This window comes from Pleurodeles waltl, chromosome 8, assembly GCF_031143425.1.
Source record: "Pleurodeles waltl isolate 20211129_DDA chromosome 8, aPleWal1.hap1.20221129, whole genome shotgun sequence".
Taxonomy (NCBI): Eukaryota; Metazoa; Chordata; class Amphibia; order Caudata; family Salamandridae; genus Pleurodeles; species Pleurodeles waltl.
In genome coordinates, this window is record NC_090447.1 from 1137568854 (window position 1) to 1137594737 (window position 25884).

Sequence of the window (25884 nt, forward strand, 5' to 3'; positions counted from 1 at the left end):
ACCAGACACTTGTACTAATGCGTTTGTGTATAATGGTTGGAATCCTGAGCTGGACACTGTGTACATGTAACATATCCCTGTTTGCATAAGTAGCTTGTTCCTTCACTGTATGGTTCACATGGTCTTACATCTCTAGATAGCTAAATTTAAGACAGCAGACAAATAGTTTGTGATGGGTGAATTTATTACAATGCTAATACAGAAAATACATTTTGGACAGAAATAAACAAAATAGTAAAGTGAGGGGGTCAGTCATGGTGAATGAAATCATTGGAGTAAATGCCACACCATTGGTAGTCCAAAGTCCAAAGTACTCTTCCCACTGGAACTGGTAGGTGGTTCAGGATCAGTCCAAAGAGTGAATATGTGCCCTTGCCATAGGGTGCCCTTTCCAGCTTGTTCCTGGACCCTTCGTTGTTAGAAGTGTTGCGCTTCAACTCAGGATATAGGACTGGGGGGTGGGGTCACAAGATGGTAGACACTGTGCAGGTTGGGGGGCAAATGGTTGCCTGTGATGTTGAGGCAACCGGGCTGGGAGGTGAATTTGTGGGCACAGTGAGACTCACTGTTGCCACCTGAACACATTGGCCAGATGGACCAAAACCGTCCTCCACGTCCATACCTCCAGGAGTGTCTTCTTCACTGAGGGCTTCATCCTGGGGGTAGTGGCAGTCTGTTCTGTGGCCTCTGTGTGCCCAGTGGCAGCTCCACTTGTTGTAAAATGAAAAATTCCACTGGTTGTATTGTGACATCTACCTAACACGGTTTAGAGTTACAGTAAGCAGAGACCTTGTACAAAGTTAAGTTGCAGTTAATCCTATTGTGCCAAGTAACTATGATATTGAGTGTATTCACATGACATGTGTGAAGCTTGCCAATTCACTTTGACTAAAGCAGCTGCTAAAATGTGCAGATCATTTGCACTTTGGAGGATAGCCTGAAAATTACATCTTGCCACCAGTGCAGGCAAAACAGTGGCTAGGAAAGATATGGCTGTGCCCATTTTGAGGTCTAGTTGAATGTGATGCAGGCAAACCCAGGACTTTGTTGTGCGTGTGACTTGGGTCATCATGTGTACAGTGCAGTGTGAATGGGTCCACTGTCAATACCAATCTGTTTGATGATCAAATCAACATTATTTGAGAATGACATATTCTCAACATATTCTGCAAGTGGTTGTAAAACAGACTGGCAGCCAGCCGCAATGGGTCTTCCTGGTGGTTTCTTTGTGTCTTTGTGGATTTTGGGTGAAACATAAAAGGCTGGTATGGCAAAATCATCCTTATTAAGGTAGTCATATTGCATTTGCTTAACCACACACCAAGCAGACCCTTATTGGAACTTCACGAATTTCACTTCTGAAGGATGGTGTAGGGTCTTTCTTTAATTTGCTGTAATGTGAAGGATTAGGTAGTTGTCTTAAAACTTCCTGTTCATAATCGTTTCTGTCTTGAATAATGATGCTTCCTCCTTTATCAGCAGGTTTGATAACTATATTTTTATTGCTGACTAGGGAAGATAAAGCTTAATTTTGAACTCTAGTAAAGTTGGACTGCACATATTTATGTTCCTTGAATACTCTCTCTACCTCAAACAGAGCAGAGGCACATCACAAGCATGTGATACTTTCTGGACTCACATGTGGATTTTTAGTAAACCAAATTTAAGTCTCAAGGTCCTAAAAAATTTATATAACTCTATTTGAGTAAAAAATGGGTCATTCCTATGAGTTAACACAAAGGATAGACCAGTACTCATAACTTCAATTTCTTTAGAACTTAACTCGTGTGAGGAAAGGTTGAAGATCGGTACCTCCTCCAAACCAGGATTATGTGTCATATTGTCTACCACTCGTAATGTCTGAACCCTAGGGTGTATTGGTTTCTGAACCACCCTGCCTGAAGTTCCTTACCCTTCCACGTGCTGGTCTCTGGCCCCTTTCTAAAAAAGTTTGTCTAGAGGTGGAGGGTTCAGTATTGCAACTTGTATTAGGGAGGCCTGCAGTAGAAACAGTTTTCACTGTCAGAATCACTCGTAGTATCTGAGAAAGTGACAATATGTTTCCGAGTATCACCAGTATTTACTGTACATATTGGTAAAAATCTTTGTTCAGATATGGATATGTGTGCTCCTTACTATATCGTCTTTTTGTAACTTATCTGTCTTCTTCAGGATATTAGTTATTGGTTATAGTTTGATCCTCCAAGAACTTCTTTTCTAGCTCTGTAATCTCTTTTTTAATCTTTTCAATATGTTTTAGAGCTGTTTCTATGCTGAGGACCATCCAACTTCTTGAGCATTTTTTTTAAACGAAACTGAACCCAATTTTAAATTCCTCATCATTCACAAAAATAATCGGAATATTCTGTACTTGTCACCCCACTGGGATAATATTTGCATTTAAACAATCTGTTAAAAACTTGGCGTGTAGCTCAGTCTTTACCAATTTCTTATGCAATTTTTCTAGTTGGGCCAAAGTGGAATCCTGTTGTGATGTAAAAAGGATGCCTTCTGTAGTCCTAGAAGAGACGGGCCGCTTGCTGTTCTAGCAATGTAATCATCAGTGTAAGGTAATGTTTCTTGCTCAGACATTTATCCAGTTATCAATTCTCAAGGTGCACTTAACAAAGATGTTTACACAAATTAAACATAGATATCAAAAATTAACTAAATTAAGGGTTCACCTGCATTGATCATAGTTCTCGAAAGACTAATACAGTCACTTAATGATAAAGGGGCCCTCGCAGAGATACCTCTGCTCTTGTAAAAGAACACACTTAGGGGCAACCCAGTATTCCACTAGGAAGTGAGTACAGACAATCTCTCACTTAAAAATGCTCCTAGAGGAATTATTTAGATATAGTATGCGTACATATGTTCCATTCTTCAATTAATGAATAAGACAACTCCGTACTGTTAAAATCCAATATATTACTCAATAGTATTCAGGAAGTTCAAAAAACTATACAATAATTCCAGCGAATGTCCATTTCATGAACAATAACACTGTATATAACCCCTCTAGATCATAAGATTGAATCACAACTGCAGATCCAGAAAGGGGTCATAACCCTCCTCATGACACAGTTCTGCACAATAACTGCCTGGTTTTCAGTCCCAGTTCAAGCAATATCATTGACTTTCAGTTCAGCTTGTCAAATAAGAAGGTAATGTCGACATTTCGGCCTGTAGTGGCAGTCAGAGGTCCATCAGACCATCATCAGGACTCAGTGTTGTTAAATAATACCTACATGTCAGAAAAATTAATTAAAAAACAGTATGTGCAATCTATTAAATCACACCACATGCTGGCCTTCCCGGTGAGTTTAAATATCTAAATAATTCCTCTAGGAGCATTTTTAAGTGAAACTTTCTAAAAGTGGCATTTTCATAATTGTGACTTAAAATACAGCTTTACCAGTTTTGAATTACAGTTCCTTAGATACCAAACTTTATATTTCCACCTGTTCCCAAACAAAAGTTATCACTTATTAAATGTAATAAGGCAACCCAATACTATCCTATGGGAGCAGTGGGCTTCACACTAGTGAATTTGTGAGCTGTTCACTACCAGGGTATGTAAAACTTAGAAGTATATGTCCAACTTTTGAAATACAATGCACCCTGTTCTATGGGCTGTTTAGGGCCTATCTTAGGCGTGACATATATATTAAAAAAGGGGGTTTATTTTGCCAGGTCGCATTGGCAGTTTGAAACTGCACACAGGCTAAGATGGCAAGCCTGAGACACGTTTTACAAGGCTACTTAAGTGGGTGGCACAATAAGTGCTGCATAACCAATAATAGCATTTCATTTACAGACCCTGGGTACATGTTGAACCACTTTATTAGGAAAGTATACGTAAATTAATTGTGCCAATTGGATGTAAGACAATTTTACCATGCTTTGAGGAATGGATGTAAGCATTTTAACACTAGTTAGAAGTGGTTAAGTGCACAGAGTCCTAATTCCAACAAAAACAAAATGCAGAAGACAGGAGGGTTGAGGGCAAAAAGCTTGGGAGTGACCCTGCGTATAGGGCCAAGTCCAACAATAGCAATCTATGTTCCTGTCTGAGACAGCAGGTGCTTTAGATTGCAAACACAATGTTAGATTTACTTTAAAAAATATGTGGATGCAGTCCTGCCAAGTACTACGCATCAGTAGTCAGACTAATGCATTTCAGTGCTGGTGGCCACATCACCAAACTAAAATGCATTAGTCACGCATTATGGCACTAGCGAGGCTGCCTAACAAAAGAAGCCAGCACACTTTAAATTGGCTTCTTGGCAGTGACTAAACTGCTGCTACAGCCAGCCCAGAGCAAGTGAATTGTCTCACTGACACTGTGAGCTGGGCAAGGAAGGGTCGTGAGCACTCTGCGGTTATGTTTTTTTACAGTAAAAGATAAAAGGCTGGGCTTCAACTTCTGATCAAGCCTGGCCTGTCTCAGTCTCTCTGAGCAGACCAAATGGTTCTAAATTCATAAATAACTTCAGCCATCCAGGTCAGGAGGATGGCACTTTATCCCCACGTGGGTAGATCCAGAGACACATTGCTTTCTGTTGTTTAGAAGTAAGGCAGACAGTCACTACCAAGCGTACAGCAGATATTGGCCCAGAGTGGAGGTGGCAGGTTTGCTTTTTTTCTGTGCAGTGCTCTTTGCTTTACAAGAGGTCCTTCTGGCAGGATGCTGTTTTCCCTAGCTTGAGTGAGTACTGCCTCAAGTCCTGTCCTGCAGGTCCCTTCAGCAGCTCACCAGACATAAATTCAGCTGCCCAGGCTGGATGAATTTGTTGACATGAATGACAACCAGTGAAGTTAGTCAACAGTTTGTAGGCATATTGTGTTCCTTCCCAGTGGTCGAAAAAAACACGCTAATAAATGTGGCGACCAGCCACCCTCTGCCCTGTCAAGGGATCTGAGGCTGTGAGACAGAGAGAGCAGAGCCTGCCTTCCAGTAAGACAACACCACCAACAGCTAACAGCCAGGCTGTGGTGGCCTTACAGTGGAAAAGCCTTGTGATAAGGAGGTGCCGCAGGACCAGAAATGAAGTGCCAGAACAGACTTCTTCCCTGGTAAGCGCTATGCTCAGTCTGACTGCTATCAGCACAGTATGGTGCACGAGAGTCTGAAGCACAGCAAGTGGCTAACGGAGTAGAAACCTACAGAGGCAAATGCTTTGAAAGGGAGAACATGAGTGCTTGAGACACACCTAATACCACCCCTCCTTCCACAGACATAGAATAAGTCAATTCACAGTCCAATAATTTCAGAATTTGAACTTTTTCAATTCTAATCATTAACAAAATCATTGTTGTTTCTCATTGACCGGTTTCTTCCAATAAGTATTGATGACATATGGTTTCTTTTAAGCCTATGTTCATTGCTGTGTGATATGTCTTGATACAGTCACTGAAAACTCACAGAGAGACCGTCATTGCTTTAATTTACCATGCAGAGGGACTCAGTCCGCGCTCGTGAGATTGGGCATGTTCCTGCGTTCATGAGTGACTTGTTCGCACTTGCTGCCTTCGCTCAGCTGCTTGTGTCTAAAAGATAAGAATAATATGCAAAGGTTAAACAGCAGTGTGTAGAGCTATTTGCAACCCTGCAAGAGAGATAACACTATATGAACACTGTACCATGCATGTATAGGCGGGCAGTGTCCAATCAATCAATCAATCACTGCATTTGTAAAGCGCGCTCCATACCCGCGAGGGTCTCAAGGCGATGGGGAGGGGGGGTGCTACTGGTCGAAGAGCCAGGTCTTGAGGAGTCTTCTGAAGGCCAGCAGGTCCTGGGTCTGTCGTAGGATGGTGGGGAGAGTGTTCCAGGTCTTGGCGGCGCTGGTAGGAGAAGGATCTGCCACCGGCGGTGGTTTTTCGGATGCGGGGGACTGTGGCGAGGGTGAGGTTGGCTGAGTGGAGGCTTCGGGTGGGGGTGTGGAAGCTGAGTCGGTTGTTGAGGTAGGTGGGTCCGGTGTTGTGCAGTGCTTTGTGTGCGTGGATCAGGAGCTTGAAGGTGATCCTTTTGTTGACGGGGAGCCAGTGCAGGCCTCTCAGGTGGAGTGTGATGTGGCTGCGGCGGGGGACGTCGAGGATGAGTCAGGCCGAGGCGTTCTGGATGCGTTGGAGTCGTCTCAGGAGCTTGTTTGGAATTCCTGAGTAGAGGGCGTTCCCGTAGTCGAGTCTGTTGGTGATGAGGGCCTGGGTAACGGTTTTTCTCGTGTCGAGGGGGATCCATTTGAAGATCCTGTGGAGCATACAGAGGGTTTTGAAGCAGGACGCGGAGACGGCGTTGACTTGCCTGGTCATGGAGAGAGTGGAGTCGAGGATGACCCCCAGGTTGCGTGCGTGGTCCGTGGGTTCCGGGGCTGTGCCTAGTGACGTGGGCCACCAAGAGTCGTCCCAGGCTGATGGGGTGGGTCCGAGAATGAGGACCTCCGTCTTGTCTGAGTTCAGCTTCAGTCTGCTGTCCTTCATCCAGTAGGCTACGGCCTTCATTCCTCGGTGGAGGTTAGCTTTGGCGGTGTGGGGATCTTCGGTGAGGGATATGATCAGCTGGGTGTCGTCGGCGTAGGAGATGATGTTGAGGTTGTGTTGTCGTGCGACATGGGCGAGGGGGGCCATGTAGATATTGAACAGTGTCGGGCTGAGGGAGGATCACTGTGGGACGCCGCAGATGATCTCGGTGGTTTTGGAGCGGAAGGGTGGGAGGCGGACGCTCGGGGTTCTGCCGGAGAGGAAGGACGTGGTCCAGGCCAGGGCCTTCTCTTGGATACCGGCGTCATGGAGGTGTGCTGATAGGGTGCGGTGGCAGACCGAGTCAAAGGCTGCTGATAGGTCCAGGAGGATGAGGGCGGCTGTTTCTCCTTTGTCCATCAGGGTCCGGATGTCGTCAGTGGCGGCGATGAGGGCGGTCTCGGTGCTGTGGTTACTGCGAAAACCGGATTGGGAAGGGTCCAGGATGTTGTTGACTTCGAGGTAGCGGGTCAGCTGTTTGTTGACAATCTTCTCAGTCACTTTTGCCGGGGAAGGGAGCAGGGAGATGGGCCGGACGTTCTTGAGGTCCTTGGGGTCCGCCTTGGGCTTCTTCAGAAGGGCGTTGATCTCGGTGTGCTTCCAGCTTTCTGGGAAGGTTGCTGTCTCGAAGGAACAGTTGATTGTTTTCCGGAGGTGGGGCGCGATGGCTGCACTGGCTTTGTTGAAGACGTGGTGAGGGCAGGGGTCCGATGGGGATCCGCAGTGGATGGAGTTCATGGTTTTGATGGTGTCCACTGCAAGACTTGTCTGAGGAAATGACCTTTACTATTTTACACAATGCTTTCAGAAAAGTGAAACGTCACCAAATGGCTCAAATGTTCATGCTCAAATCTCTCCTTTCGCTTCAGAGTAGGAAAGAATAGTTTAAACCAATAAAACCAGTCCCCAATTTACCAACCTCATTTTACAGACATAGAGTTAAAACCTCCACCGGTGGAGGATTCCGATCATAAAAAAACCTTTGTGTCTCACTCAAAAGCAGAATCAGACTGTCGAGGACTAAGGTAAAGCTGGGTCGGGGGAGGATAAAAGCACACAAATAAATTAAGCATGTCGTAATGTGTGAATCAGTTCTATCGCACTGTAGTTGTGTTTATATAGCAATCGGATGAGGCGCCTTTACGCTTTGGTAGCTGGGTTGCATTCATGACTTAGATTGTGCTTGACTGGAAAGGTGAGACTTTGCAGGTGATCTATATGAAAAGTGTTTCAGAGTGTGATGACCAGAGATGTTATATGTGGCTATGCCTGGGCCAGTGGTGGAGCAAAAAAGATGAAGAGTCTGCATACTTTAGTAGAAATGGATTAAGCATTTTGTCAAAATCTGCACTTTTTTAAGTTTGCCTGCTGAGTGAAATTGGCGAACTATAGTTAAAGGGTGGATTGCGTGCCTAGTGCTTTACAAATAAATATAAAGGTAGAGGCACTCACTATTTGGAGAAATTGTTTGCTCCTGCTAGGCACCAGTACTATCTCAGTAAATGTATTGCAGCGGTGCTGACTAGTGAAGATACTCTTCGTTTCAAATTAAAAAAGGACAGGTACTCAGTTCTGGAAAGTACCTGCACATTTATAGCCCGAACACACAGTGCTGTACATTTGTGTTCAAGCTGCCCATCCGTCAGCCGTCGAGAGGCGCAGACTACAACACAGATGCTGATTCCCTACCATCATCCCGTCCAAACCATCCTAACACAAGAGCTCCTCTTTGATTGATAAAAAGCATGCCAGTCAGTTTGCTGTGCATTCATAATTATAATATTCCATAATTTTTAACCAATAAGAATATGGTTGTGTGTCAAGCACCTCCTGTTCCCTGTTTGTCTCCCATGCACAAACTGCTTCTGATTCGTGTCCTGATAATCGCACATCATTGATGCCACCCACAGTTCGTAGGGTTTTCTTATCTATAGGAGGCACATTTGCCTCACAATATGCTTCCGTGTACTGTGAATTGAATAATAAAACAGCCCTGCCGTAGAGCTAAGATTAAAATAAGTTGTTGTGTCTGGTTGGAAGGTTGTGGGAATGTAAGCGTGGGCTAGAAGGGAAATGTTTTGGTGTTCTGTGCAGGATCGGTCTGGCCTAACGAGCAATCAGGTTGTGTTTAATGGGCTGCTCTGACTGGTCAGCATGTGGGCAGTTATTTTGTCTGTTTGTAGGCCTGTTTTATGATCTGCTGGGCCAGTGTTTACAGATGATTTCCCTGATATCAAAACAAACATTCCACCAACCACCCAGATATTCCTGTTTCACAGGACTCCTACTCGCGCACATCCCATGCATACACAGTACCAGATCAGGTTTTCTTACATCGCTTCTAAAATGTGGAATCGCCTCCCACTCCATATCAGAGCCTTCTCTGCAAGAAGATGAAGACCTGGCTTTTCAATTAACCAACCTGCCATAGGCAGGCCTAGCCGCACACATCTGCTCAGCACCAGCGCTTTACAAATACAATAACAGTAACTGGGTCAACTTTTCTTTTGGTGCCCGGGCCTATTTTGTACCAGTCTGGCCATGAGCATGTGTGATTGACAGAAGCTGTCCTTATGGTGTCATTGTAAACATGTAGCTAAGCTAACTTGTTGCATGTGATCTTGCCTAACATTCCTCTGTAAGATTTGGTTCCTTCCGTTTATTGGATGAATGTTGTAAGGAAATACCTCTTTTGTCTGGTCACCCCCAATGTTTTTGGACTAATGTTGCTCTTTTTTTCCATTCTGAAAGTGCATGCTAACCAAACCTCAGTGCCTGTGCCCTCATCCAAAACTGTATGTTTTATTGGCTTCTACCCAATTGGCGTAAGCTAATATATGGTGCACAGGTGCTCAGGGCCTGTAAATTAGAGATTTACCCCAGGGACTGCAGCACTGATTGTACCACTCTGGGTGTCACAAGAGTAAAACATGGCTCCTAGACTGAACGGGCAGTTTTAAACTGCTAACTTGACTTTGCCATTTAAAGTCATGAAAAAGCCAAGTCTCCTCTTTTTAAAATACTTACGTCACCCAGAAGGTAGGCCTAGCGAGCCATAAGGCATGGTGCTGTATAGTCTAAATGTGAAATGGTGTGTTTACTTTGGAAAAGGCTAGTAATCCCAATGACAAGTGCAGAGTGGCAGGCTGCCACAGCAGTCCTGCTAACCTCTGACTGAGACTACTAAAGTTGATACTGAAAGGTGTCAAGCGACTCATTGCATTAAGCTGGACTTGATGTCCAAGTCGAAATTAATGTAACTTGTTGCAGTGTGACACTTTTATCATGTTGCCACTTTGTTCCCTAAATTATCTTTGCCTGTCAAAGCAGCACACAGGGTATATCTTTGAGACAGCCTTCCCACAAGGTAGCCACATGTCTGGTGTGGGCTAGGAAGCATTCAACGCCAAGAGACGTGTTCTGGTGTGTTGGAAATGGGCAGAATGGTTCATCCTGTGATAGCCAGATGACACAATTTGCAGGAAGTGGTCCTCAGGAGGGAGGGAACCTAAAAGCCCATTGGCTACTGTCTGTGGCCACCCTGAGGGCATTTTCTGGGAATAAAAAAGGCACCCCTGGCTTTCAGAACACAGATCACAAAAGGCTAGAGAAAAAGGAAAGAAGAAGGATTACCCTGCTGCACCAAGAACTCAACAATGGGAGGCTGCGTCAGCATGGGCTGCGCCTGCTGAACCTGGTGGCCAGCAAAGGAAAAGGGATTGTGCTGTCTGTGTCCAACTAGTGGAGAAGTCATTCCTGGAGCAAAGCTGAAAGTAGAGATTCCAAGATCAGTTGGCTGACCTCCTGTTCGCAGCACAGGGCCACAACAGCTGAAGAAGGCTGCTGGGGCAAACTGGTAGCCCAAATCCTCAAAACACTGCCTCTCGTGACCGTGCAGCACCAGAGACCAGGACCCAACACTCTGAGTTGCCCCATCTGCTAATCCCATGGGAGTCATCGAAGTGTACTTGTTCATCCAGAAGGCAAGTTATCATCTAAGCAAGGACTTGACTGTGACCGTGAAACCAGGCAACTGGCAGCCTAGTTGAAACTAGACTTCTACCAGGACCAAGACAACTTTGAGGAATGTTGACTCTCTGGCCAGGACCACCTCACCAAGTTCATGGACCAAGAAACAGTCATAGGAAGATCCCCGTTGACTGCATTGCATCCACAGCATCCTAGAGCATCTTCAGCATCCTGTATCCCTTGTATCAGGACCACTCCCATAGAAACCTATTGTAAAGGGATAAAAGTGCCTGGAACTTCCTGAAGACTGCTTCTTCCTCCAAGGTAACTGTTTCTGTGGACCTTGCTGGTCTCCCTGATTGACTCCATGCTGGATGTAGTCACCTAAAGTAACTTAAAGTAACCACATTGATCCTTACCCATGTTTTTAATGAAGTTTCCAAGTTTCAAATCAGTTGAATTTGTCAATGCTTGTTTGTGGTTAAGTGAAACAGTGTTTATTTACTACACCTTGTAATTGCTATTTCTCTGGGACTTCTTTCTAGGGGATCATTTTCATTGTGATGTCTAAAAATATCAAATACAGTCTATTTTTATAAATTGGTATGAATTTTCTTGAGTGTCTCGATTTCTTCTTCAATTGTTTTGGTGCTGTTTAAATGCTTTATACTTGTTCCTTGTGTAGGCCTTGCTCCTCTATACCACAAATACCTAGGGTTGAACTAGAGGATTTAGCAAATGAAGCCTTCTGGTCATAAAGGGGTTTGTAAGTGTTACACGGTGAGGTCACACAATCACACCATATAATACACCTCGTTTCCTCACAAATGTCATGATAAGTCCTGTGCCATATCTTCCTTGTGATGGTGAGTGGTTCTTTCTTTTGGAGAGTGCCACTATTTTTGGTGTAAGTAAATTCCTAAAATGTGTGTCACTGTCTGCACCGCACACATCTTCCGCAAGTAGGTTTAGGTAAAGTGTCATACTATGTTTCCATGTTACGCTATTCTTTATTTGTGCACTTTCTGCACCAGTTACCAGGAGTGATTAGAGCATAAGCTTGGCATGTGATGATCTGAATACCCTGGAAGTTATTATGGTGTTTGGGTACCTCATTTGCGTTACCTGCCCCCAAACTCTTCACCTAGAAAATCCTCTGCGGTATTATATGGACATTTATTGTGCTGTTTATTTAATTAGCTGTATAGTTTTGTAAAATGTGAACCAGGTGCCATAGGCATCAGAACACTGAAAAGCAGAGGTTCAGTATAAATATGGATTTTACACACACCAGTGCATCAATTTACAAAGTGCCATAGTGGACAAGATTACATCGTAAATTGCCAAAGATTTAGCATCCAGAGCACAAAACATCCATACTACTGGAATTCCAATCACAGGCCAAGTACAATTAGAATAATACCAAAAGTTCGTTTTAATTGCCAGACATGGTTAGAGGTTTGAGGCAAACATTTTTAGGTTTTTGCACCTGATTGTATTGGCATTTTCAGCACATACACAGTACAAAATTGGCTATAAATCATTAAGTAAGACACTATAATGTCCCATGTAAGCTTCAGTCTTGTGTTCACTGGTTTGGTGCCATATTACACTATGTGAATAATTTTTTTTATAAAAGGGTGAAAAATAAACAACTAATGCAACAAAGAACGCCCCACCCTTCAAAACCCAATGCTTGGTCTTAGGTCACCTATCTCAACATCATCTGATATGTACACAGGTCTGTGAATCTAGCAGCTTTGGAAATAACTCTGTCAGGGAAGGTGATCACAAATAGCACAGGAAGGTGACCATGTCTTCTCATGCCCTAGGCATTCACAGCAGAAGCAGTCTCTGAGCCCTCCGCGCCTGGATTCAATTCTTCTTCTACAGTGTCCCAGGCCTTAGCCACTTCGTTGAGCACCATCCTCTCTTGGCATCTCGGACTAAAGCAGCCCCTTCTTAAGCAGCCCATTTTTTCAGCTTGCCCGTTCACCTGGAAGCCAGCGGACCTCACGCACTTTTCCAATTTAGCATGATCTGTCCTTTCGCTAAAATCTGCACCAAATTGCTAAACCACGTGGTGACTTTGTGTTTAGTCGGCTGTGGAAACATACCCATGAGACCAACTGTGGGCTCTCTCGTCAGAACGCACTCTGTAACCACTGCGATCAGGGTCAACACCTCTGCCCAAAACCCCGTCACTATCGGCAACTCCACAGCATAAGATACATGTCAGTGTCAGCCAGGAAAAATCTGTTGATCCCTGCAGGTGTAAGGTAGGCCATATGAAGATAATAAAAGTTAATTAACTTTAAACAGGCATTGCGAGAGACTAGGGGTATCTCGGCCTGCACCTTAGCCCAGTCTGCATCCGTAATAGGAGTGATGTTGTCAGCCACCCAGGTGTCTCTGAGAGCAGCAACCCTGTAGTGATGGCAGCTTCTCCTGCCCCCGCCACCATCATCACCGCAGAAATGCTGATGCAGTGCCATTGAAGAGGAAATGACCTACAGGCAGATCATATGTCGCCTGCAAGTCCTCAAAGGGTCACAAGCTGTAGATTCATAAAGATCCCCAATTGTTAGCAGCCCCAAAGCCACCCATTCCCCCAAACGTTGAGTCCCCTCTATAGGCAAGAAGCATGTCAGCCAGCAAAGGGGTATCACTGGGGTACAGGGAACCACCACTCTTGTCTGCTGTAGGAATCACAACTAGCAGTGTTTGGCCACCGGTTGCAACGTGTACTGCTTCACTTGGGCTTTTTTTGGCTCCATCAGGAGCTGTTTCACCCAGGTCATTGTTGGCACTCCCTCCTTCCCCCCCACAAACATCTGCTCTGTAACACAGTGTCTACCCACCTGGCCACCCACTGCAGCTGGGCTGCCAGGTAGTATGCCTCAGAGTCATGGGCAGCCAATCCCTCATCCCAAGTCGAACACATAGTTTCACCACGGTGACCGGGATGGAGTCCCAGATGAGATCCACTAGTAAGGACTGCATCTCACTGAACATGGAGCAGGAGATTGCTACCAGAAGCGTAGCAAAATAATATAGGAGTCAGGGCAATGCGATCATCTTGATGATTGTTACACACCTTGCGACTGACATCACAAGCATTTTCCAAAAGCGGTTTGATCCCTGTAGCACTGGCCGGGCTCCTCAGAGGTTACCATCCAGCAACTGAGCCTCAGTTCAAGAGAGCTGCACCCCCAGATATTGGAAGGTGGCAGCCTCACCTGTAATCCCATAACCAGGGTGGAGGGCGGCCGAGGTCTCCCGCAGGGAGTACAGACTGGTTTTACCACAGTACACTCTCAGGCCTGATAGAGCACCACATTCCTCCAGAAGTCCAGTCACTCCATAATCTTTCAGGAAGAACAGCATATCATCTGCATATAATGCAATGTGGTGCACAAGCCCCTGATGCAAAATACCACAATAACATACCCCTGTTTGTTCCCTGCATGCCAGTGGTTCCAACACCAGGGCAAACAACAGTGGGGACAAGGGACAACCCTAGTGCGTACCCTGCTCCACCTCATTGGCGTCCGAGATCATTCTGCTCATACGAACCCTCTCAGTGGGGGCCACATATAGTAAGCGCTCCCATGCCAGGAACCCACCCCCATGGCCCAGCAGTCTCAGCACTGCATATAGGTAGTCCCAGCCCTGACTGTCATACACCTTCTCAATATCTATGGTCAGGACCGCCGCCCTTTCATCAAGCTCTGCTGCGGTGAGTAGCAGTGTCACCACCCATCTGATATTGAACGCTGTACACCTCACGAGAATGAATCCCATCTGGTCACTGTGGACGAGTCCCAGCATGTGGGGTAGAAGCCCCATCACCAGCCACTGGACAGTACTTTGTAATCAGCATTAAGCATGGATAGGGGCCTCTATGATGCCCTATCCTGCGCCATGTGTCCCTTTTTAAGAGTGGGGGCAATCAGGACTTCCCTGGTTGTGGAGGGCAACACTCGGGCATCCCACACCAACTTATGCACCTTGGCCTGGCCAAGGGGACAGTTGAGTAATGTAAGCAGCATAAAACATGACCAGTAAACCATCTGAGCCTGGAGCTTTCCCCTGTGCCATAGCCCGAACTGCAGCAGCAACACAGTCAGCCGATATACAGCACACAGCCCTTCCACAACCACCGGCTCAAAGACCAGCAATAGCAGCAAGTGCAGGAATAAGTGCATAGCAGAAGGTCCTGGTTGAGGGTGGACCACATATAGCCCCGTGCAGTACTCACAGAAGAGGTTGTATATGTGGAGAGGGTCATAAAATTGGGCACTCCCACACCTGTGGCCTCCGCAATTGGAAAGCCGCACCTAGTGGGATTTGCTAGCCATGCAAACAGTGCGCCTAATTTCTCACCCTCCGAGTGTGCTCTAGTCATGTCATGTCTAGTCACAGCATCGCAGCCATTCTACCATGGCAACCTTTTTTAGCAGTAGTGAACCCTGTACTGATAGGTTGATATGGTGGCACTGTTCTAGCGCAAGCAGTCATCCCTCCTGCATTTTCACCTCCTTACACAATGTTCTGCGCATCCTTCCTGTCCAAGCAATTTAACATTATTGCACAAGAAACTTAAAAGCCTCCTATTCTGTCAATGTTGATTCTGTGGAACCCCCATTAGCCCCAAAGAAGCTCCTAACGTCCTTCCCCAGGCTCTCTCAGAACGAACACCTGGTCTTCTAGATTCTCACACCGAAGGCATCAGTTGGGTATGTGAGTGCACGCCTGAACCCAGGCCAGTATGACCATGAGCAGGCTATGATCGGATATTGTACGGTCAAGTACTCTGAATGATGCACTTGGGTACGAACCCCCTGGAAAGAAAAGAAAAGTAACCAATCACACAAGTAGATAGTGCACGGGTGAGTAGAAAGAGTAGTTTCTTTCTACAGGGTTGTCAAACACAAGGTGTCAACCAATCCTCATCTCTGCTTTCCATCCACTCCTTTTTTTTGCAGTCCATACAACCTGGCAGTCTCGCAAAGGCTGATGGGGCATGTCCAAGATGGCGTCTGTTACACAGTTAAAGTCCCACCCAATCAAGATGTGGCCAGTTAGGTATGGGGCCAGAACCTTCAACAACTTATCCAAGCATTTCAACTGTTCAGTGTTGGGGGCATAGACATTATCAGCACCATTCTGAGAAGACATCATTATCGGCGTCACTATCAGTGGTACACATAGGTATTGTCATCATTTCCCTTTCTCACCTATGTGTAACAGGAACCTCATGCACACTTGTTAGGGATTGTTTATGCGATTGCTGACACAAGTCTGCCACATTATCAGTTGTTTAGGTACATATCTGCATCACGGATCCTACATGATCTGTATAAGTACACCTCACACAGACAGGTCATTAGAGGGGTTCCTTCCAGATGCCATCTACGCTACACATCACCATGCTGCTGAAGTCAGCCTTTGTGTCACCACGGAGTCTGACCTAGAGACCTCATTCCAAGGTAACAAGGGTTAGACATGGTATTGGCAGATTAGGTGTATCACACTTAGCTCTCGGTAGGGTAGAGATTAGGCTTTCTTGATTAGGAATTTAATATCTTATGTTTATTGTAAGATGGTGGGGTTTTTTATATTCACAATTCTTACAATTCTGCTCTTATTACTGTTCATTGCCCTAATCATTGCAGCATATGTATTTTATCGTAGATTGCTGTCTTTTCAATAAATTTATTAAAAACTCTCCTGCATCTCCTTCATTGCCTTTGTGCGTATGAGACTTATTGCTAACAAAAGAAAAGGGTAACTTCCATTCCACCACAACTTACTGAGAGGTCTCATCTAAAGTCCATGCGTAAGGCTGCTAGAAATCACCTTTATCGTCTGAGTATTGGTGAAGTACTGCTTGTTAGCCGGGAGGGTTGGGCCGGCAGTTGCGTCTTATTGTAAGAGTGACTCAGTCGTCTACAAACAGACGTACTGTCACCCCTAAACCATCAGTCTCACCTTAGAGCGAGGGTCCATCTAGCACATGGTGCCAACAACAATGGCGTTTTGGCACTAATTTACAAATTTCCTGAATATCTCTCTCACACACACAGCATGTACCCTAAGTACCATTATAAAGCGTTGTCCGTGGTCTTAGGGGTAATCCTTCTCAGCTGAATAGGGAGTACCTAATTAGGCTCTAGGTTGTTCAAGCTTGAATCCTTGAAAGGATTTTTCCCCATTTGGTGTTCCTTCTCCGTGCCCATTATTTAGCATTGCTAATGCTATAAACATTCCAGAAAATGTCAGATATGCATTAACACAACATCTAGCAACCCATGGCTTAACAGATGAGGGCGGGGATGTCACATTTATAGTGGAAGCTCACAAGGCTTACCAAACAGAAATATTCTATTCCTTGTCACTTTTCCTGAAGAAGACAATACAACACATATATTTCACACATATCAAATAGCGAACGTACCGCAATGATACTAGGCTTACCGATATTTAGAGATACAGCTTTTTTTATCAAGAACATCAAAACTGGTTCAGCGGTACCCTACCACATGTAATACAACCCATAGGATTAGGTCCCCTAAGTAATGACGGACCAACTTGGCCCATGTTTGCCACATATAAACTACATCCTGGCATTCAGGCAATGCAAATAGCTGATGTACAGATGATTGGTACAATTCGCTATGTGGTCCTTGGATTCTGCCCCGGGATTGGCTGCACCAGCTGGTCACCAATTAGCTGTTAATGGGATTAACCCCCAAACAGTACATTCTATCATGGGCAAGGCACCCACGGAAAGTGAGAAGATTCCATTCTGGATAGCACAAAAAACTAACCAGCTGGAAGCAGTGTTTCCCCATATGGGACCCCAAAGATAAACATAGAATTCTCACAATGTGCCTGCCATTTGGAATGGTTCCTTCAGTGAACGACTACTCCACATAGGGTACAGTCTTTGCTTCAATTTACACTACCATGCATGGTACCCCAACACTTGCGAACTTACCGGAAGTGTTAAAACAAATTCAAAATGAGCACAGGGCTGCTCCAGCCCTAGGTTTGTGGATGAAACTGATGCAGAACTTCGACACAGTCTCCTCAATACTCAGTAACATTAAAAGGGAAGCGGTAGCTTTGGTTATACACCAGTGACTTCGGGAGATTCCACATTTGGAACAGGAGAGTCAACTACGGAAAAATATTTTTGAGCCCTATACTAGTATAAGACGTGATAGTTTTGGGGTCCTAAAGATGGTACTAAACAAGCACAAGAGGGTTCTAAAAAAGGTTGGGATAAACAAAAATAAAATAAAGGCAGAAGAAGTCAAAGAGCAGACTCTCTGCATCCGGAGAGCTCTGAAAGGAGATCTATCTCAGAATTAGAGATACTTTAAAGGCTCCTGACAGATATACTGATAAACTTCCCTCCCGTTCCTTTCAGGACACGCTGGATAGACAGAGTGAAAGAGTGGACCAGTCAGAGCAATGCACTGACTATGTGAAACAGAAGAAAGACTCACAGCATTCCTCAGACAAGAAAGAGGACAAATCCCCACAACAAAAGACACAATTAAAAAAAAAGACGATGACAGCGATTTGAATAAAACATGCCAGCAAACCTAAGACCATTGCTGAGGAACAAGATGTGGGCAGTGACCCTGCTGGACAGCATTGCAGTAGTCACAATATGTCACCAAAGTCTGAAAGATTATCTGGATGTGATAGCAACTAACAAGTTTTTTGTAATCGAGACTGCGGATGGGTGCGTCCTCCCACCCGACAGTGTTTATGATTTTAAATATCAAAACTGAGGGAGACGTAGAGTGCACTATTAGTGTAATCTCTAGGAGAACTTAATTGTGATATCCTGTTGGCAGAAAAAGACTGACCACCCGAGTACGTCCGCAAACTCCCACATGAGAAGATGTAATTTTGCCTTCTTTCTCAGATCTTGTTCTGGATGCAGTAAACAAGCCTATGCTGTTAACTGGGCTATGGTGCAGGCACCCACACTGTATCGCAACCACGTAGGGTGGGATAAGGATTCCCCCTTCCATGTAATACCTATAAGGTCTACACCTCAGCCTCAGCCCCAATATCCTGTTAAACATGAGGCTTAAGTTCCAATGAGAGAAATCCTTACTCATCTGGAGTACTAGGGAGTAATAGAGCCCTATGTCCCTGCAATGAATAACCCGTTATTCCCAGTTGCAAAACCAGACCATTCATATAGAAGAGTCTTAGATTACAGACATTTAAACAACTACACATGCACATATGCGATATAAAATGCACACAGCACCGCACTAATTAACGACATAGTGCATAAAAAATACAAAGCAACCTTGGATGTTCCAACATTTTTTTCTGCCAAAACGTAGTGCCTGAAAGTCAGGACCTCAGTACATTCTCATTTGGCTCACAAAAATGCTTTTGTCATTTGCCCCATGGCTAGGTTGTCCTCTGCCCGTGTATCATCAATATTGCATGATATTGCCCTATGTGGATGACATCTATCTCACAGATGACGACGCCAACATTCATCTTGCCAGGGTCGATCGGATCATGTTAGGATTTGCCGCCTTAGGCTACAAATTCAATTTTGAGAAAACAAAACTAACCTTTCTCAATGTATTGTTCCTGGGGTACGAGTTATCAGATGAAGGCAAGAGCCTGGCCCCACACTTTTTAGAAAAATGCGCTCATTTTCAACCACCAAATACCATCAAGAAACTGCAGTCATTACTTGGTTTCTTTAACTTTCGCAGAATTTACATTCCAGATTATGCACAATGCATAAAACAACTCTATGATTTAATCCGCCCAGAGTTCTCAAGCAAACACTGGTCAGTTGAACACACACACACATCCTTAGAGGATTGCAGCAAGTAATAAAGATATGAATTTTGCAAGAATTAACTTAAAAATACAGTTTCTTGAAGTCAATAGCTCCGTCTGGGGCTATCACAGCGTCGTGAACAATAAATCTAACAGTTCAGGCCAGCCTGTGGCGTCACGGGCAAGCTGTGGTGTTGGGAGGACCCGCAAACAGTACCTTGGAAATGTAGGGCATTGTGATTCGCACAATGAGATCCGGAATGCGGCGTCGCTGGCATAAGCAGGTATTGGTGGGTGTCAGTTCCTGAGATCGATGCAGAGGTCAGCGGGTCTTTGAAGTCACATGCATTGCAGATCGAACTCCAGGCTGATGAAGTCAGGAGCGCTGGCAGTGATGGCGTTCGGGGTGCAGTGGAAAGCGGGATGATGCAACATGCGGTGCCCACAGGTCACAGTGCAGGCAGCAGCTCGGTGACGGCATCCTGGCGTTGGCGAGCCCAGGGCTGTGGGGTGAAGTGGGACAGTGCTACGTGCAGAGTCTTCAGGTCATGGTGCAGGCAGCAGGAACATTGTTACTGAAGCGTTGTCGTCGGTAGGCCGAAGGCGGCAGTACAACACAGGGTGGGCTCTGTGCATTGCCCACAAGTCACGGTGCAGACAGAGGTGTCTGTTAAGGACCGGGGCTGTGGTGCCACACGAGTGGTGTCCTCAGGCCACGATGCAGGGTGTGGCATCGGTGTCAGTATAGAGCAGCGCTGTCGGGGATACCAAGGCTGGGGTGTGAGCAAGGCGATGCAGAGTGTGGGACCCACAAGGCATGGTGCAAGCAGCAGCGCAGTGATGGGTTCAGGTGGCGGTGATGGTGAGACTAGGGTTGCAGTGTGAAGCAGGGCACGGCTCAGTGTGGCAGCATCAGGTCACGGTGCAGGCATCGTTTATGGCGTTGTGAGGGTTTCTCTTCTGTTGCAGCACAAAACACAGAGTTCCCATTGAGGTAGGCGGATGAACCTGAAATCTTTGATATCCCTGAGACTTCCAACCGGAGGCAAGCTCTACTTCAAGCCCTTGGAGAAACTTCACAAGCAGGATACACAGCAAAGTCCAGTCTTTGCCGTCTTTAAGGGAGAAGCAGCAACTTCAGGCCAACCCAGCAAAGCACACACAGCAAAGGGGGAGTACTCTTCCTACAGCTCTTCACCTCTTCTCCCTGGCAGAGGTTCCTCTTGATACAGAAGTGTTCTAAAAGTCTGGTGTTTGGGTCCACTACTTATACTTATTTCTGCCTTTGAAGTAGGCAAACTTCAAAGGAAAGGTCTCTGTTGTTCACAAGATCCTGCCTTGCCCAGGCCTGCCCTCAGACACACTCCAGGGGGTCGGAGACTGCACTGTGTGAGGACAGGCACAGCCTTTTCAGGTGCAGGTGTCAGCTCCTCCATCCCCACTCTAGCCCAGGAGACTCACCAGGATATTCAGGACACACCTCAGCTCCCTTTGTGCCACTGTCTGGAGGGAATTCACAAACAGCCCAACTGTCAGTCTGACCCAGACGTGGATTCCACAGGCAGGCAGAGGCACAGAATGGTTAAGCAGGAAAGTGCCCAATTTCTAAAAGTGGCATTTTCAAACAGACAATCTAAAAACCAACTCTACCAAAAGATGTATTTTTAAATTGTGAGTTCAGAGACTCCAAACTCCAGATCTCCATCTGCTCCCAATGGGAAACTGCACTTAAAAGATATTTAAAGGCAGTCCCCATGTTAATCTATGGGAAAGGTAGGCCTTGCAATAGTGAAAACCGAACTTGGCAGTATTTCATTATCAGGACATGTAAAACACACCAGTACATGTCCTACCTTTTAAACACACTCCCCCCTGCCCATGGGGTTACCTAGGGCCTACCTTAGGGGCGAGATGTAGCAAAAGGGAAGGTTTGGACCTGGCGAGTGGGTGCACTTGCCAGGTCGAATTGGCAGTTAAAACCTGCACACACAGACACTTCAGTGGCGGGTCTGAGACATCTTTACAAGGATATTCATGTGGGTGGCACAATCAGTGCTGCAGGCCCATTAGTAGCATTTGATTTACAGGCCCTGGGCACCCATAGTGCACTTTGCTAGGGACTTACTAGCTAATCAAATATGCCAATCATGGATAAGCCAATCACCAATACGATTTACACAATGAGCACTTGCACCTTAGCACTGATCAGCAGTGGTAAAGTATGCAGAGACAATAAACAAAACAGAGCCCAACATACCATAAAAACAGGAGGTCAGAAGGCAAAAAGACAGGGGAAATATGCCAAAAGATGCCAGGTCTAACTAACTCCATATCATCCAGAGAGTAATTCCGTTGTGGAGAGGAGGAATCGTGACCTAAAGCAGTCCTTAACAGCAAGAGCATTAGGTTCAGGCTGCAGTTGGCTTCATCACCTATATGGGTCCAGAGAGCACTGAATAATCTGCCAAGATGGTCCTTGTGGGGTTGCACTCCTTATGAGGTCCTTTTTGGGATACCTATGTATGTTCCTGATCTGGATGGCCCGACTATGGTGGTGGCAGACACACCATTTGACATAAATGAACGCCTCACTGTCTTACAGGAACTTCAACAATTTTGTGATGACAATTCATCTGTCAGTGCCGCCACCTTAGGAATAAGGGATCTACCAACAACATCTACAAGCTGGATTCCTAAAGTCGGAGATCTGGTTTGTGAGAAGATTGTTGTGAAGAAGGAATTTGGCCCATCCTACAGAGCACCGGTTCCAGTCCTGGGAATTCAAGGCACCAGAACTGTCATTCTACCATTGCTGCCGGTTTCCAAAGGGAACAGATTTGTCTCCATAGACAACATCAAATTGCACCATGTGGCCTATCTGGCACAGTAGACCCCGATGTCCCCTGGGTAGTTCCTGATCCCCTCTCACTAGCCAATAGGATATCTTCAAAGAAGAAACAACAAAGCCTCTGAATATACCAGAATGGACAACAATGCTACAAACGCCTCCTTGAGCATGGGGAGGGTAGAGAATGAGCTTCTGCTAATTCCTGTTACCACTTCACTGACAAGAACTGTCCAAGATGTAGCTGTTTTTACTCCAATACAACAAAACTGACCACATCATCCTCTATGAACCTCCATGTGAAATGGATCCATCAACCAGCTCAGCACCGGCTCCTATGTTTGCAAACACTGCTTCTAGTTACTTCATTGATCAAGATGCCTTTTCTTCAACTTCATCTACATCTTCAACTGAAACTGTTTCAAAGACACGCAAGCTGGATATCTGGCCTAAAAATAATGTTTGGTCTATCAATGGCATTATCTGTGGATACTTCTGACATTGCTTGCCTCTCTGTTATGGATTGGTTTTGTGACTGTTTTCTTTCTCCTGATAAATGGTCAGTATCTTCCTGAACGCTCTTCTGTCGTGCCAGTGGATGAAGTCCCAACACCATATTTCTCCTTGGATAAGGTCCGAAGAGACTTGTCCCTTGTGAACATTTCAGCAGTACCAAATCTAGATGTCCTTGTTTGGGATAAAGTTTCTTTTGATGTATATGGGCCTACTGAGATTATTCAAATTCCTTATGTGTTCAAAATTTCAATGACTGATGTAATTCCACCTGGTATTGTTTCTGATGACTAGGATGTTAAAACAGTTGATTCTAGGCTGTCTGTACTGCAGGATTACACTGTAAAGTGAAGACATGAATATGAACACAGCAAATTATCGAGAAATGTTCTGTTATCCCCATTGGAGACATTACTTTCTACACCGACCAAATAGATATAGAGCAGTATTTAACTACACACAATGGGAACACTGTTCAAATCCACCTAAGGGGAGCCCCAAAACATATGTAGACACATTTGCATATTTTTCTGGCCATGACACTACAAATGCAGAGTCATAATATTTCAAATACCACCTTCTAAAATGCAGAACATTTTGCTAACCAACATCAAATGAATGTATTCAGATTCATTTGTTTCCCAGCTTGCTGTTGAAGGTTATGAATACTGAAAGAGCAATACTGATGTGTAAGTGTATGGGGAACACAAGATTGACAAATTCAGAGTAGGGAAGCTCTGTTATCCAAAGTCCTTATGTATTCAAAATTTCAATGAGTAATGTAGTTACACCTGGTGTTGTTTCTGATGACTGGGATGTTAAAACAGTTGATTCTATGCTGTCTGAACTGCAGGATTGCACTGTATTTGAAAGTGAAGTTGTGGATATGAACACAGTGAATTATAGGGAAATGTTCTGTTATCATCATTGGGGACATTACTTTCTGTATCAAGCAACTAGACATAGAGCAGTATTTAGTCACACACAATGGGAACATTGCTCAACTCCACCTGTGAGGAGCCTGAAAACATATGTATATAAATTCACATATTTCTCTGGGCATGACACTACAAATGCACTGTCATATTATTTTAAATTACCACCTTCTAAAATGCAGAAAATGTGGCTAACCAACACCAAATTAATCTATTCAGATTCCTTTGTTTCCCAGCTTGCTATTGAAGGTTAGGAATACTGGAAGAACACTATTTATGAGAAAAGTGTATGGGGAACACAAGTTTGGCAAATTCAGGGTAGGGAGACTTTGTTTAGAACATGCCCTATTCCTGTACAAATTACATTTTTAAATAATACAGTTCAACAAACATCCTGCATAGGGTTAGCAAAAATAATAGAAATGAATACACCCAGTATCCCCACACCAACAAAATTCACCAATTGGCAAAAATATTTAAGTGTCACTGAAGAAGTACTGAATGCTTGGGTCCAGTATGGTACCTTTAATTTCACACTTTCAAGTCCCAGTGGGTAGTTATCATGGCCTTTGGACACAAATGGGTGTAAGGCACGTTTTGGTAATTCCTCAGGGGGTTTCAAGATTAGCCGGCCAGACCCTTGCTATGTCTTGGGTCAACTCTCTGGTATAGTTACTACATGCAGTGTGGGGAAACTGTGCCAACAATGGTTATGCACTAACACCTTAGCAGCAGTTAAAGAACATCTAAGGGGAGCATTATGACCCCGGAGGTGAGTGGAAATGTGGCGGTAGTACTGCCAACAAGCTGGTGCTACATACTGCCACATTATGAGAATGGCAGGTTGGCTGCAGCCAACCCGCCACTTCTCCACTCATACCGCCATGGCGGTATCAGCCGACGGGCTGGAGATGTCAATCTCCAGCCTGGCAGCTGGCACAGTACCTTCGGCGGCATTATGAGCCTGTCTACTACCATGGTTTTCGTGGCATTACAACGTCATGAAAACCATGGCGGTAGGCCCTACCAGTGACAGGGAATTCCTTCCTTGTCACAGGTAGGTGTCTCCCCCACCCCGGAAGTCACACCTGACACCCCCTACTCTCTCCATCCAAACCCCCACCCTCCGATAATCACACACATACCTCCACCCCCTCCGATCATCACACACACACCCTGCCCCCTCGTTCATCACACACACCCTCCATACACGCACACACCCACAGACATGCACCACGCAATCACTCACACTGGCATACACGCATTCATACACGCATACTTCCAGACATACCAGCACACATTCTTACAATCATACTGACATGCAGACACGCACTCTCATACGCATTCACTCACACGAATACACCCACGCAAACACTCACACATTCATGTACACAACCAGGCACACACACAACACCCCCACCCTCCTCCCCTGTCAGATGCCTGACTTACCTTTGTCAAGGAGGTCTTCCAGCAGGAAACAGGAAGGGGTGCTGCTACTGACATCAGCGCCCACCAGCAGAACACCGCCAGGCCGTATCACAGGTCATGATATGGCTGGCAGCGTTCAACTGGCGTGGCGGTGCTGGTGGTAGCAGCGCCAGATTGCCACCGTCCGCCAGCATGATCACTGCATGATTTCCGCCCTTCTTGTGGCGGAAGTCTGGCAGTGATCATAATATGGCGGACGGATGGTAGCTGCAGTGATGATATTTTGGAGGCCATCACGTGGTGGTAAGCGGTTTTTAACACCAATGTCAAAATGAGGGCCTTAACAATATTTTGTCATCTGCAATTTATATAATTCAGAATGACATGTCACTTTTACAACATGGGCAAAGTCAGCTGCGTTCCATCATGAAGTTGGGTTGGACATTGCAGATTCTGAAAAATGGCTGTGTTCTTTGGAAATACATCAACAGTAGTGAATTGTTTGCTGCATTTAAGTTGTTCAGGGAGCAACAGATAATGGCTAAAAAGGAAGCAAGTTACAACATGCTTAACATTGAAAAGTTAGAAAAGCTGCCTTGCACTGTAGCAGAGACACCATCAACAGTATGGTTAGTATGTGGGGTTATAAATCTGCCAATTTCCACCTTTCGTTTCACAAAATGTTTGAATCATTTTGCTGTAGGCAGATACAAGCAGCTAGGAGACAGCTATATTAAGGAAGAGTGGGAGATGTCTTTCAAGTTCTAATGTATGAACGGCGAAACAGAGGTCTTTCTGAGTGGAAGCGAATGTGAGACTACTGTTAGTCATTCA

The 25884-nt window shown here is 45.2% G+C and overlaps 1 long non-coding RNA gene across 1 annotated transcript in view; it reads right to left on the reverse strand.

Moving 5' to 3' along the window:
- LOC138249193 (uncharacterized) overlaps positions 1-25884 on the reverse strand; it is a 47029-nt gene that overhangs the window by 14621 nt on the left and 6524 nt on the right. Inside the window, exon 2 of the long non-coding RNA XR_011194771.1 lies at positions 5456-5553. This is a non-coding gene — a long non-coding RNA (uncharacterized lncRNA). The remainder of the gene's footprint in view (positions 1-5455; positions 5554-25884) is intronic.